Below are 15,452 nucleotides of genomic sequence, written 5' to 3'. Positions count from 1 at the left end.
CTGGTATGGGAGCCGTTTCTCTACGTTCTTCCCCCATTAGGTTACTTAATCTAGCATGGTGGACTTGTTAATTACTTAATGTCAGTGAATATTTGCAGTATCTCACAGATTATTCACAGATGATACAGTTACAGGTATTCACTAGCAATTTGTGAACAGAGTCCATGTTAGTCTTAAAATTTTAGAAAGTCATTTGGTCAGGAAACGGAACCAATACCAAGTGAACAAACCACTGACTTGACAAAACTTCAGTGCCACAGGCTGGAACGGCTTTCAGCCACGTACATGGAAAAAGTAACAGCAACGAATCATACCAAGCAACTTGGCTATAAAACCCTGAACCTGGTGATGGGAAGCATCACAGCTCCATTCATCACTCATTAAATAGATCCAAGTTTGCCAAACTTATTAATTAAATCACCTGTTTGATTCAGTGGACTGTGATTGGGACATAACTAGAGATAGTTTCAATTGCAGCGGCAACGCACGTAGAAAATCCCTTCCTCAGAAATGAGCAGCCTTGAACCCCGCAGGAATCCACAGAGCTCTGCCTTTTAGGAAAAGCCCATTGTCACTAACAGGTCAGAAACCTGGAAGGGAAATGCTGGCATATCCCCAACAGCAGATCTGAATGAGCTGTAACCCAAAAAACAGGTGGGTATAGTAATCTGCAATGAAGACCGCTTTGTCCCTCCCCAATCAAAAAAAAAAAAAAACACAAAAAACAATGCTTCAATGAAGATCTAGCATGCTCCAAATTATATCCATTTGACTTATTTAATTTGCCTTAGCTTTCCCGTGAGGCTTCTGGGAAGGCACAATAGGCAGGCTTAAAACAAATGAATCCTGCACACAGCCACCCAGAAGGGCTGTGAAATGAGGGATCTGCAGAGGATGCAGTGTCAGGCCCAACACACCTGGCCAGGAAGGAGGCTCGGTGACAAAAAGGCTCAAAATATTCGTCCTGGGGCAGTCCTGCCCAAATGGGCAGGAACCAAAACTCAGCATCAGTTTGCTTACAGAGGGCGGAAAGCAGCTCCTAGGGCAGGGCTCCACAGCACCAGGTCTAGACAAACGGCAGAAATCAGCATAAGGCAACGGGGGGAAGTTTGGCATCTTCCTGTCTTGTGCGTGAACAGCAACCTCCAAGCGCTGGGCTGCTTCTTAGCGCTCACAATCATACCAAAAACTTTTCCAAGGGAACAACTGACCCAAGGGAACCAGATCGCAGTACGTTTCAGTAATAGTATTACTCAGCTTTGTATCTTTTCCTGCCTCCCTCTCAGAACTCAAGTTCTACGGAACTCAAGAACTCAAGATCTACGGAAGAGTCACTGACTGTGAAAACAGAAAATGTAAATTCAGAGGAAAGAGCATAAAAACAATTCATTAATTCAAAATTTTGCCAACTCTAACATGAATCAGTGTGGACAAGAAGCTCAATCTGTTAAAGACCAAATAAAAACCGTGCAAGTGCTACCTACTAACGAAAGGCTTCCCCTCTCAATCCCGCTTTCAACTTGCCTCAAGATGAGGGACTCTCCTGCCCACAGGACATGCTCTTTAGCTAAGTTATTAAGCCAGGTAAACTTAAGCTACACAGAAACATTTTATCATGAAATAATGCTGAAAAAGCCAACATCACAACGTTAGTTTTGTGTAGTAATAGAACAAGTAAAAGAAAAATTCAAAGAATAAGTAGTAAAACAGCTATCAACACCATTATGGCCAGAGATAGACAAGTAGGATGTAAAGGCTATAGGGGAAAGTTAAACTTGACAGAATTTTAGAGGCTCAGTTGAGTGATTAACGCCCCCAGAAAGGAGGTTTCCTCAGCAGTAACGCAAATTTCAGAATATTTTCACTTAGTTATGCCATGATCCTTTTGGAATAATTAATAAAGGCAAGCACATGTTTACCCTGTAGTCCTGCCTCGGAAGTATTTCTGGCCGGTGCAGTCACCGTGTTACGACGCAGTGTCTGCACCGTGGGCGCTGGATGACGAGTTCATTGGAAAATGAACAGGAGCCCACCGCCCAGTCAGCGACAGCAGAAATCCATCTTTAACATAATGGACAGCTATAATTGTTGTGCACCCTGCTAGACGTACCAAGTGATTGATACAATGCAAAAAGGAGGGGGGGGGGGGAAATTACGATGATCTATAAAGATCTTGCTGGAACAGAAAAAGAGGAAGAGAATCATTTTTAATATGATTAATATTGCAGCCGAGAGGGGGAGAAAGGAAAGAGATGGGATTTGTTCCCTGTTATAACACTCTACTCCCATGCAATACTGCTTAGCAGGAAAGCCTTCCAGCTGAGGACTATGAAACAGTTATCACTGTTAGGTGATTAAGTTACTAATTCTTCAGGGAGAAGACATTTAGAGGCCCATATTAAAGGAGAGCGAGGCAAAATTACATTCCGTTTCAATTTAGTTTAGCAATTCTAGTGATTTAGTTAAATGAAAAGCAATTGTTCCAATTAATAGTATTGAATGTTATTCATCAAAAGTGTCAAAACAGCTGTGTTGGTGCATTAGTAACCTATTCTCTTGTCAGAGATATGGATAATTCCCCGGGATCGCACCGGGGAAGTGGCAGAGCGAGCAGGAGCCTGCCGAGGGAACCGCAGCCCCGCGGCGTTCATGGCTGCGGGCACGTGGGGCTACCGAGGCCAGCGGGTACGTGGGGGCTCGGGAAGGCAGGGGATGCTCCTGGGCACCCCAGTCTGCCTTCCACCTTCTCCAGCACCACCCCACAAGCGTGCTTTGAGGCCTTCTGGCCGGGCAGAGCAGGCTCACGCTGCTGGGGAGAGCAGAAGGACCACGGCTGCTTCCCTGCCCTCCATCCCACCCCTTCCTCCCGCTATCCGGCGGAGAAGGGCAGGACACCCCCCTCCTTGTTTTGCCCAGAGCTGGCGCGAGGACAGCTCGGAAGCCGAGCAACCATTTTGATCCACCCTGGATCGGTGGCAGCGACGGCCGCAGGAGCGTTTCTCATGGAGCTCATCCATCAAACCAGTGATTAAGGAGCTGAGAGGAAAAGTTCGGATGTAACCCCTGAATACAATGGGGTAATAAAACACAATGGTGCTGCTGGCCTGGGAATATGACACTCTGGCACAAGACAGCGCCTTCTATTTTGGGATAAACAGACCCCGGTCTGAACATGGCTGAGGGCATCCTGGAGCTCATTAATCTGTATGGGAATGACAGAGACAGGATAACAGGTCTGATAAGGGTTTCCTCCAGCCTTTTCCTCGCACCACGCAGGCCCCCGCAGCCTCCTCAGCTATCTCCACTCAATAAGGCTTTATACACTTCCTCCCAGGACCCATAATTGCAGTCTCAGTGTGGGCGATACTATCATCTTCCTTTTCTTTCAAATTTCCATAGCTTTTTTTTTTTTTATGGGAGATTAGAAAATCCTGTCTTTTTTGGACTCTGTTTTCCCCAGCCGCTAAAGAAAAATAAATACGTGCTGTCTACCTGAGCTGAAGGACGAGGGAAAACAAGGGCACTGCAGGCCCAGAAGGCCCCGCTGTAACTTGTGTTGCCCCTCAGCTGGGCGCCTCCCCCAGGACGATGGTTTAACTCCGCGGGGACAACCAGCCCCCTCCCCAGCACGGCCCGGGGCTCCTCCAGGCCACACCACGGGCCAGGACCTACCGCAGCCTGCTATGCCCGACAAGGTTTCTGCTCGTTGGAAAGTTAATGCCGTGCCCCAACAAAACCACGGGGGATATGCCGAGATGCAGGGCCCGAGGCACCTCACCAGGGGAGAACTCTGCTGCTTCTCCTCACCCCCTACGGTCCCGTCGGGCTGCGCTCCAGCCTTCCTGGAGAGGCAACGAGTGTTTGTGGTGTGATCTTCGCTGCTTCCCCTTCCCACTCGGATCATTGCCATGGGTTATCCCCCAGCAGTTACCCTGCTCTGCCACACCACAACAGCCGGGTACCCATGCTGAACACGAGCTAAGGCGAAAAACACACGAGTACCTACAGCAGCTTTCATCCTAACAGCCTGAAAGCACGCAGCATACATCACCGTAACTTCCTTGCTCTGTGGTTTGTTACAGCCTCAGTGCTTCAGCAACCAGGCTGCCAAAATACACCGCAAAGCCAGAGCGATGAACCAGAGCCCTCGGTGCCGTCGCAGCACAGGGCAAGGAGCACGTGGTGAGCACAGGCCTGACTTGGGGAGAAATGGGAGAACCCCCCCGGGAAGCGCGGAGCAGTGCCCAGAAGAGCTGTGCTGAAGCCATCACGGTTTTACAGCTCGGGCTATGGGCACAAAGAAGGCTCCTGTCCAGCAACTCTTATTTTCTCATTCCTGCCCGGGATCGTAGGACTTTAAATGCCTGCAGGACAGAGGTTACTGATAATAAAACTCCACATTTTAACACACCAGTTACTGTAAGTGCTGTACCTACTTTGGTGCACATGGCTGTATGGTAGCTGTATTTCAAACATGCCATATAACATTTATTACAAAGAATTAAAGAGCCCTTCATTAATTATTTGTATCACCGTAGCACCTAAAGGCATTTATCTCACACAAAGCCCTCATTCAGCAAACAGAACCAGAACAGTCTGTCGGAAACTTAAAATTCAGAACCAAAAAAAAAAAAGGGGGAAAAAACTGCACAGAAATGAAAAGAAAGCAAATTGTGTGGGAAGCAGGAGGCGATACTCAGCACACAGAGCACATCCTCTACCACTGGATAACTCGTACACAGCCCGGGTGCGAAAAATGTGGAGAGATGTGGTGGGGATTGGTGCCTCCACTTGACAGTTGCTAAGAAGGGGTCAGCGTATCGAAGCAGAGCCTGATGAGGAGCTGCAGAAGAGCAGGAGCAACTTGCAGCCGCTAGGAAAGGAGCTCAGCGTGTGCCAGGTAAGCGACGGTGCCCTCTCAGCCAGTCGCCCCGTGCCAGGCACTGGCCTCTGCTCCCACAGCTCCTGCCCAGCACGGACGGGCAGCCGCCCACTCTCACACATCATCTTGTCTTTTTCTTTTTCCCCATTGCCTGGAAAGCAGAACATGCCCTAATGTGACAGGCAGCAATTACACAAAACAGATGTGTGTCATGAAACACACTGATCAACAAATGAAGTTGATTCCTCCCACCCACATACCCAAATAAGAGCAAATACAAACCCGAAAAGCCCCTGTTCTCCTTTACATAGACCATTTTCCCCACCAGAGAAGGTGCCTTCCTTAAACTACACCGCACACTTCGCATTGCTGTCAGGAAGAGGGTAAACACAGTAAGAAGGTGCTAAAATGAGGTAAAAGTGAAACATGAAATTATTATAAAACAGCACATTGGCACATGTGCATTAAAAAATAATAATTTCCCAGCTGAAGTTTTTTTGTTTGTTTTGCAAAGAAACTCTTACTATTTCAAATTTGGGTTTTGTTTGGTTTGTTTGTTTGATTTCAGAGACAAACAGCTATGGACAGCAAAATAATTAAAAGTGTTTTCCTTAATCAAGCAATTTTGTATCCTCAACCCAAAAGAACTGTTCTGCCAAACCTAAACATAGGGGAATTTGGATAAGAGAAAAAGGATTAAAAAAAAAAAATTAGCTGCCTTTTGAAAGTTATCAACTAATCTCCTCCTAGATTTCTTAAACCAAGAAAAGGCCAGATGCAGTAATCCATTACAGACATGATATAATTACACTGTAATCATAACAGAACAATATCTGCACATATGCTTTTGTTAAGCGTAGGGCACAGCCTGACAATACTCATTAAGAAACAAATGGAACATTCAACTACAGCTTTCATTTGATCTACAAAGATAAGCCTCAGTATTGTTATTCCAGATTTTGCGTGTGTATGTGCAGGACACAAAAGCATTCTTTCAAGATGTAAACGTGCCTACATAGGGCAATTGACCAGTGAAACAGTATATTTTGCTATTATCATGCTGGAATAACTTTAAAGTCACCCTCTGAGCACAACATTAACACTGAAAAACAAGCCTCAAACAGCTAGTTAACTTCCCCCTGGTCATTCTTCCCCATACAGAAAATTTTCCGCTTCCAAATCCAAACGGTACTGTAATTTATAATGACTTAGAAGTGATATCATCACCTACCGGCATTAGAACTTAAACCTTTTTATGTTTTGTATATGAGAAGTTTCTTCAGCACAACATACTAATAATTACACCAGGAAAGGGGGGAAGGGGTAAAAAATAAGAATAATAATTAAAAAAAAAAAAAATCAAACAAGCAGCTGATGTTGCTTTTGAACTTACTGAAGGATGTGCTTGGCAGGAAAGCAGTTAAAAAGAGGCAATGTGAAATTGCATATGATATAGCACAGTGATGCTACTGCATTATAAATAACGCCGAAGGATGCATTATTTATATGTTTAATATCGGGCTTGCTTATGAAGTTCCTTTCTCCAGTTTGTCTCCGATGGTAATAGGAAGGCAGGATCACAGAGCGGAGCTTGGAAGGAGACAGGGGAGTTTGGAAGGCACGACGCTGAAAAACATCGAGTGGTACGCTCTATTGCTTTTCCTCTGTTTAATAAGTGCGTAAGCTGGAAATCTCGAAAGGTTAGGAGCTCAGCTTTCATTCATTTAAACATTCGATAGAAAAAACCTTGGATGTTTATTTGAGCCTTATCCCAAGTCCGTGTCCTTTAACAGCTGCAGAGCTGGCACGGAAACACTCTGAGATTTCTGGCACCTCCACGTCTGATCACTGTTTTAAACCAAAATCGGCGAATGACTCTCTGCCCCGTGGAAGTGTTTAAATTGGCTCCTGCAGCAGGGCCGAGCCTACAGCCCCACAGAGAGCTCAGCTTTTCAGTCATTTTCCAGGCCTGTGTTGAACACACTTTCGAAAGAACTTTGCAAAGATTCAAGAGAAACACTACTACATTAAAAAAATCACTCCAGCCATTTTTAAACAAGTGCATCCGTGAGGGTAAGAGCAACGAAATCTGCTCTCTGCCACAAGTCAGAGCACCAGCAGGGACGGCTGGAGGTTTTGCTCCCACCAAACACCCGGCTCTTCAGCACAAGTTACCAATTCTGTATCAAGATGCCTGTACGAGGATTTTATCTACCCCTTGTCCGAGAGTATCACAGCCTTGTTTGCTCTGAACCAACCACCTTTCACTCACACTACGATACAAAGCTGCTAACAGCTGGCTGAGGAACGGAGAGAGATCCCATCCTTCGCTGCTGCTAGAGGGCAAGCACCTCTTGCTGGGCTTTGGGAGGACAGCAACGTTTGTCTGCACAAAGTAATTCACATCCAAGTAATTCAGATCCACGGGGACAGGAGCTGCTCGCCACAACGAACACAGACCTGCAGGAGAAGCTCACCAGTACCAGCGCCGTCTGCTCCAGCCTGTGCCGCGCAGGGCCTTTGGGAAGAGATTAAGTTATTCTTTTTTGGTGCTGTTACTTCAGTCTAGTTTTGCAGCATGAAAGCAAAACAGGCCTGTGCTAGGGGCATGGTGTGCTGTGAGCTCATCGCCACGGCTCACAAGTTTTCCACATCGTGTAGCTGTGGAAGCAAAAAATCCCTTGAAGGCTAGAATGGGGCAATGCCCCGTCAGTGCTTTCTCTTTTTTTCCCCACGTGTATTTTATTAAACCATTCGCTCCATTGGAAACCTGCTTTCACAATCCCACGCTCAAAGACTACCCAAATTCCACATTTTCACTAAAAATACACTAGCTCCATCTCTGACACACCATCGGACAACCAGCCTACCAAAACTCAGTGAAACGGAGCTCAAAAATGAAGGCAGCTGTGAGGAGTGAACTAGGGGAGGGAACTGAGGTTATTCTTTGAGGCTGAAGCTATCAGGAGTCGCTAGGCCCAAGTACTCCTCGTGGAACTCTTCAGAGCAGTGCTTACACACTTCTACCAACGTTTCCGTTCTCCTTTGCAGGGTTTTTGCTGCCCCTTCGTCGTTAGCTGGTATCAAGCAGTTAAGGAAGGGATGCCCTCAGTTTAGAGGGCCACGATAAATGGTTCACAGCCTCTCATTCCCACCAGATACATCACAGCAATGCAGGCAGGGACAGTAATCAGCAGCAGCCCATGTACATCGCAGCAAACTTTCGTGAACACTTTGTGCACTGATTGCTAAAACACACCCTTGCCTAAACCCAGTGACATGAGAGATCGTGTGATCATTTCAAAGTGCTCTGGGCTTTCCTAGCTGTGCACAGAAGTTGAAAACAGACTAAGCGCACCCTCCAGACTCAAAACTGAAAGCAAGTGAATGATGTTCAGATTGTATTACACTTACAATCTAAGTCAGTGTCATGGATACTCAGTCTGCATTTCCGCATGATTGATTCCCTCAGCTTGGCAAGAACAGACAGTGACTTTTCCACGTACAGTTTCTGGAAGCAGGCTGCAGAGCAGAGGCCGACTTTTCCCAAAACGTGAAGCTTGCCAGAAATTCAGTTTTCACCTACAGGTTCTGCTCATGCAACGCATTGCACTTGTGACTGTCCTTGAGATGAGGAACACCACCTGGTGTAAAAAGCTCCAGTAAAACCACATGTAGGAACTTCATTTATGCTTAACGGCGACTTCCATATAAAAGCATCCAGCCAAATTTACCCAGCAAGGATGATCCCAGTTCTCCACTTAGCTGTGCAACATCAGGCCTAGTTTCAAGCAGAGAAGCCAAAAGAATCCAAAAATTAAAAACCACTTTCCCCATATTCCACTCAGCAGCTGTCACACAGGAAACGCAAGTGGTGTGATTAATTCTTCCAGTTATATTTCTGATGCAAGAGCACCAGCCTCTTAGATTTGGGTTTTATTGCTGTGCTCTGCCTCCCCAGGCCAATCATAGGAGTCAAATTTTGACAGATTTCATACTGTGAGGCTTTTAAACAGTCAAATATTGCTTTATTATTTAGAACATCATTTTTCGGTTTTGTTTCCAGCTGCATGTAGCACTGAAGTTTGCATTAATGCACCGCATTATATCATCCTTATCAGACAAGTTTCCTAGGTACAGCTGATTCTCCTTTTTGATTTTCTTCAAGAGCTATTAAAAATGCTGACCATAGAATATAGATTTTCATTAATATTTCCTCTTCTTTTGATCTGTTCCTTTGATTTACCTGACTCTACGATCCAAATAATCAGAGGAGTTCCTGTCTTTCATGCAACAAATGTAATGCCAAAACTTAATCAAACCAAGGTTTTTAAAGGGGAAAAAGCAGTAGATTTAAAGAGCCTTCCCTCACCCTATCTCACCAGACGATTTTGAGAAAAACAGGCCTCATGAAGACGAACCAGCTAAGTACCCAACATCACTAGTGTCTTTAGAAGACGTTCTTCCCTTTGTAGGCATGCCATACATTTCTGCAAACAGGGAAGCTGCCGAGAAACTTTAGATCAGTTGGGAGACAGTTTTTTTTCCTTTCGGCAGGAGAAGAACACAAGGTGTTCCTCTAGGGTTTTACCCATGCTGTCTCTTGTTTCAATTCATTTTTCCCCTGCAAGGTTAAGTAGTTGATATGATCTCAGGACGTCCATTCGACTGCACACTTGTTTTTCAGGCCCACTTTGGCATAAGGCTGCTGTTCTTATTCCTCTTGGTATTGTTCCTATACAGGAAGGCAGGAAAATATGTTTCCAGGCTCCTAATATATGTTTGTTTTCCCTTATTGTTGTTCGCTCTGTTTACACAGTGGCTGTTTTTCTTCATCTCTGATGAAATTTAAACACTAACAGAAGGAGAGAGGTTTCAGGGAGCGGAAAATAAAACGGCAGATAGAGCAATGATGCAGAACACAGGCTTGGTTTTCAGCACTGTTTTCTTGCAGAGTCAACCTTGACCCCAAGATGCCCAAACAAGCTGCAAGTGCAATGCACACATTTTGGAGCACGACCAAATGCCTCGTTTTCCAACTGTTTTTACATCAGTGAACGACAGAGCAGCAGCGGTTCTGAGGAGTCGGGCTGCCCCAGCACACTCCAGCGTAACCACCCCGGTGCCATTACACGGCCAGCACAGCAGCTTGGGCCAGGGTTGGGCCAGGTTTCTCGGGACTGCTGCTCGAGTCTAGCTCTAGTCTGCTCCTCAAACACATGGATGCTCCGAGAGGAATCGGAGCATCCACCACCCTCTTCTCAGAGGCAAATCACTGCCTGGGTCCCTTAAACAGACGCAGCACGCCTGCAGGTTGGTGAGAGCTGCCGTTTACACGGGCTTATCTCTACGTGAGAGCTGCTGATTGTTTTATAGACTATATACTCAGCTGTCTTTTTTCCCCATTTCCAATATTTACCTGTTGGCACCATGATTTGTACCTGCAAATATTGGGGGATATTTAAATAAACCAAAGTATAAAAATGTCTAGGGAGAGGGGTATACTAACAGAAATTTTGGTGACCTATACGAACAAATATAAGAAGCTTGCAGCTTCTCAAAAGAAGGGCCACAATCACTTCCAGCTAGGCAATGAACGAGCAGCCTTTTCTTGAGAATTTGAGATAAGTATTTATTTTTTAACAGCACAGTTCAGATACACATAAAAGGGAATAAAGTACATAGATTTGAAAGCTCTTTTAATCCTCACAAATGGTTGCCACATCACCCCTTTCCAATGAAAGGCTCACAAAGCCTCATCCTTCAAGGAAATGCATTTATTTTCCTCTTAGAATAAAAGGTCAGCGGGGCCCTTCCCTCCCAGTTCTGCTCAAGGGGAGTGCTGGCACTATCCATCATCCCTCCCCAGCACTGCCTGCTGCCCACTGCCTCAGTGCTACACCCTGGGTTCTCCTTATAGGACCAGCACATCCCAGTACAGTTGTTATTTCACTCAGCATCACCCACATCCTTTGCTCTTACACAGGATGACCTCATCTCATCCCCATTCCAACTGTTTTCCACAGTGATATAATTTCCACACCTAACAGCGTGCAGTCAGAGCCAGGTTTGAGCACGAATAGCCTCCTGCCTAAAACCACAGCAGGGGACCCACGAGGCCGGATGGCTTCACAGGTAACCTGGATGTGCTTTTGTCTGGCACCTTCTTCCTGCTCTTGTTTTCCCCGTATCTAACACGGCCTTGCCTGTCAATACAGGCTTTTTATCTCTCATCAAAAGCGAGCAAGAGTGAACCCACAGGATATTTTGGAGACATCCAGAAAAAACCCTGAACTATCACTAAAATTGTAGGAATCGATGTCCAGCTCTGGAAGACGCAGGAGGAAGCATAAAAGAAAAATACCCCTCTGAGCATACCATTATTGTTAAATATCACCATTCCAAATGTAGGAGATAAATTTTCAAGTGTTACAGCAGGTCTCAGAACCCTATTAATAGAAATTAGAGAGAAGTCTAATAGAAAAAGACAGAGAGGAAGCCATTCTCTCCACTGCTCCCTGGGGAAGGTGAGAAGAGACTGAAAGATGACACTTTATCTCTCCTAATTCCTCTGGGACCCATAATCACAGCATTCATTCAGCAAATAATAATAATAAATATGGTCTGAACTGACTCCAGCTATTTCAGCTTTAATAAATGGGTTGAAGTAGTGGCAAATTCAGATACAGAGAGCATCTTTTCAATAAAACCTGATAGGGTTATTAATAACATTAATGGAGTACCATGCCGTCTCCATTTTGTTATTAGTTGCCTCACTCTCCGCCGGTCCGTTCCCCACCCCTGCACAGACACAGAAACACACACACTTTTCCCTCCAGTGATGACAAATTCAGACTGTCAGCATTCTGCTGGCAATGCATCCCAAGAATTAGTCAAATTTGACATGATTTTATTGTTTTATGGGAACTGCCAACAGGGATTTTTCTGCCTGAAGTACATTTATATCCCAGTTCAAATCAGATCCTGGCTTAGTTCATGGACACAAAGAGGATAAGCCAGGAAACCTGCAGCTCCTCAAGGACAGAAACAAGTTATGACCACGATGGGATCCTTATAGCCTTACTCCGGCTAATTTTACTCTTTTCAACTTGTCCCCGACTCCTAGGACAGTTTTACCTTCCAGCTTCCTACGTCAGGTGAAAAGTCCTGGTGCACGACCACAGCACTTGGGCTGCTGGCCCAAAAGCAGGCTCTTAAACATGACTGAAAGCCCTTGCAGGCAGCTTTAAAAGAGATAAAATCTACCTGCAGAAGAACAAGTGCAAGCAGGTAGATCTGCCCAGTTTGCCCAGTTTTACTGTGAAGTGGCAGTCTAGGAAGGCTCTTTGTCATCCCCTCCACCTCCCACCTGTTTTAAATAGTGTGACCCTGCTTCCATTGTACTCAATGACAAAACCACCATTGGTTCCAGCTGTACAGGACCAAAATGTAACCGAGGCCCTTTTGGTAATCTGGGATTTACTCCCCCTTATCCCCTTTTACATCCGCTTTTAGCAGTACTTTCAAAGTCACATTTTTACAGACCTAATGAGATTAAAAATTGTATTCTTTTCCCTTTGCATTTTATGCTGTCAGCTGTGACTTCCCTAAAATGATTTTGGTTAGCAAACAAGATGGCTTTATGATTAAAGAAAAATGCATATCATTTTCCGAGTCTCATATTTAGATGAGAGAAAGGAGCACCCAAAGCCAAAGTGTTTTATATCACAGCACTTCCCTTGCAGGGAGACAAAAAAGAAAAGAAGAGAAATAGAATTACAGAGCTGCAGAGAAATGAAATGTTTGAACAGAAAATAATTTCCCTAACTCGTAGCCTGTAGGCATAACCTGTCATAACTCTGCATGAATTGAACAGTCAGGGAGTTCAAGTTTTCTGCAGCTTACCATAAACTAATATGCTCCGTCACATCATCCTCAGGAGACAGAAATTTGAAAGAGCCACTGTATTTAGAACAACAAAAGTAATTCTGTGGTTTAATAGAATTAGAGGGAATCATCAGAAGCCCAAGTGCAGATGGAGACTAGATGGAAGGTGACAAAAAAAATCCCAACCCACACACCACACCAAAGAAGGGGGAGCTAAGTAGTGACTTCTATTTTAAGCTCTTGTAGAGACCGTGGACTTTGCAGTTCAGATCCTACAAGAACTGCACTGTTTTACATGCACAAACCCAGAAAGACTGACAAATCTGCACTTGTAACGGGGTGCATTGTACCACAAGTCTCACAGTGTGGTGGGCCAGCTTCAGAGGCAAGGTAGAAGAGTGCCCCACAGCAGGCACTGCTTTGAGAAATAGAGTAACAGTGTTAAGAAACACTTGACGAAAAATCTCTGCATAGAACAAGCCAAGCAAGATTCTCTTCCTACCTTTATGCCTCCAGTGTCCTCCCCTCCCTGATCTTCACAGGCTTACTCGGGTCTGAAACCAACGCACAAAGCATACTACGGCGCAAGTCCTAGCTGCTACTCCACAAACAAGATGCAGCAGAAAAAAAGACCACGTTTCTCTTAAGATAGTGTCCTCCCGGCTGTTCAGGAGCACATGTACACCCCAAAGAGCAGGGATAACACCGACAGCACAGGACAGCTCACAGCCTCAGCTCACCTCCAGGTCTGCACCAGGGTTTCAGAGCCAGGCGCTCTTTCTGCTCCCTGCCACCCCCGCCCCATACTGTGCAGCAGCCTTCCCACAGACACAAACCCTTTCCTCCATGCACAACCCTACATTTTAGTAGGTTCCCTCTTCCAGAAAGGCCACAGCTGCTACCCACCTGACCTAGGCACAAGTCTGGCAGGTGCCTCAAACTCTCAGAGGTTGTGACGTCCACGGGTGCCCAGGCCTTGTCACTGCACAAGATACAGCCTGTAATACACAGCAGTACCTCTGGCACACCCACACGGGTGTTATTTGCGTGGCATGAGGGGTGCTTAGCTCGGAGGCACCTGTAACTCACAGGTGCTTCCATTTCTAGTCTCATCAGGGTAAGGCAGTTCATTTCCTCGCTTTTGTGGGAGGTGATGTCTGAGGTACCACCTGGACAAATTGCTCAATTTGTCGAAGGTCAGAAGTCTTAAATAAACCTGCAAACCACCTCCCGACCTTCCAGCGCTCCACCCAGCACCCTACCACACTTCCTCGCTAAAAAGACCATTTCCTCAATAAAGGAAAATATTAAGAACCCAGCTTTCAAAGGAAAGACCAAACGAGCAAGCAAAAGAACCTGCACGCATGCACACACAGCACAACCCACTTTACAAACGGCCCCACAACTTCAGTGTGGCTTCACCCATTTACCCCTCTGAACAAAGGGACAGCAGCCAGGATGTGACCTGCTCAGCAGCAGGGGCTTCTCCAAAGCACTCCGTCTGACCTCGGTGTAATGAACAGAATTAATATGGCAAAGCCTCTAACACGGCACCACTTCCCAGCAGCGCAGCCACAGCCTCTAATTGATTAGTCCATAAAAATCTGTGCACTAAATTGAAAGGAGCTGCACTAATTCTCTTTTATGTTAAATTTCTGTCTTTCTCCTTTATCGAATCCTTCGTCGAATGTCCCTTCTGCTGCCTATTGTGGGCTTGCTCTGGGCCTGTTTTCCTCTTGCCCAGATTAAGTACCTAATCAAAATCTTGTCTCCCTTAATGGCATAAAATTGAAAGATAGATATTGCACTTTACACAGCTGATTAAACACTAGAATGTGGCTAAATGCTTTACAGGGCTTGTTACATTAACTAACTCTGTCATCTGCCAGCTATCTTATAATTGCATATGCTCATGTTGCCACTGGTGAAGCCAAGGTAAGATTTCTTTTCCCTCCATTACCTCTTTCCACTCTCCCTCCCTTCCACATTGCTCCCTACCAGCTGCCATGCCAGTGATGAGCTAAGAACTTCCCTACAACAGCCACCTGAAGAAAATCTGTCTGATGTTGTTCGCCTACAATTTCCCCTTCTACATTCAATAGCCCATCACTGGTTTGTGACCATTAAGTGTCTGATGTGATAGAATGGGACAGGAAAGGCATGCAGCGATTTTTCCAGAAGGAGGCAGGAACAATCCTGCCCACACTTGCCCTCTTCACAGCTCTGACACTAGACATCTTGCTCCAGAAGCCTAAAGAAAGCAAGGATGGAAGAAAAAAAGTGCTTAAACCAGCGTGTATACGAACCTGCATTAGTCTGAAACTCCCATTGGCTTGTCACAGCATGGTATGATGTAGGGACCCGATGCTGCACGTCTTGGCTTTTTCCTTACATTGTAATAATAACGATGCAGATGGACTTTCTGGAAGATTTACAAGTCTATCCCAGTCGATCTGCTTTTCAGAGGAGAGTTGCACCTTCTGCAGATACTTAGAGAGCGATCTCTGAATATAATCTTCAGCTGGGTTGCTTCAAGGAAGAAACAAATCCAAAAAGGCTTTACCAAAAATTCTTTGCAAGAAAGAAAAATGGTAGAGTGGGGTTTTTTGTTGTTTCTGTTTTGTTTTTTAATGTTCTTAGGAATTGTTAAAAAATGAAACATTAATCAGGACTCATGTTTTGT

General features: G+C 45.3%; 1 protein-coding gene across 1 annotated transcript in view; it reads right to left on the bottom strand.

Moving 5' to 3' along the window:
* LOC308178992 (uncharacterized protein) overlaps positions 1-15,064 on the bottom strand; it is a 383,170-nt gene extending 368,106 nt beyond the window's left edge. The window contains exon 1 of the mRNA XM_080558356.1: positions 13,676-15,064. The gene's annotated coding sequence lies outside the window, so the exon portion shown is untranslated. The remainder of the gene's footprint in view (positions 1-13,675) is intronic.
* Positions 15,065-15,452: the final 388 nt, after the last annotated feature.

Source organism: Anser brachyrhynchus (assembly GCF_964034855.1).
Source record: "Anser brachyrhynchus genome assembly, chromosome: 16".
In the NCBI taxonomy this organism is placed as follows: Eukaryota; Metazoa; Chordata; class Aves; order Anseriformes; family Anatidae; genus Anser; species Anser brachyrhynchus.
This window is presented reverse-complemented; position numbering and strand designations above follow the sequence as displayed.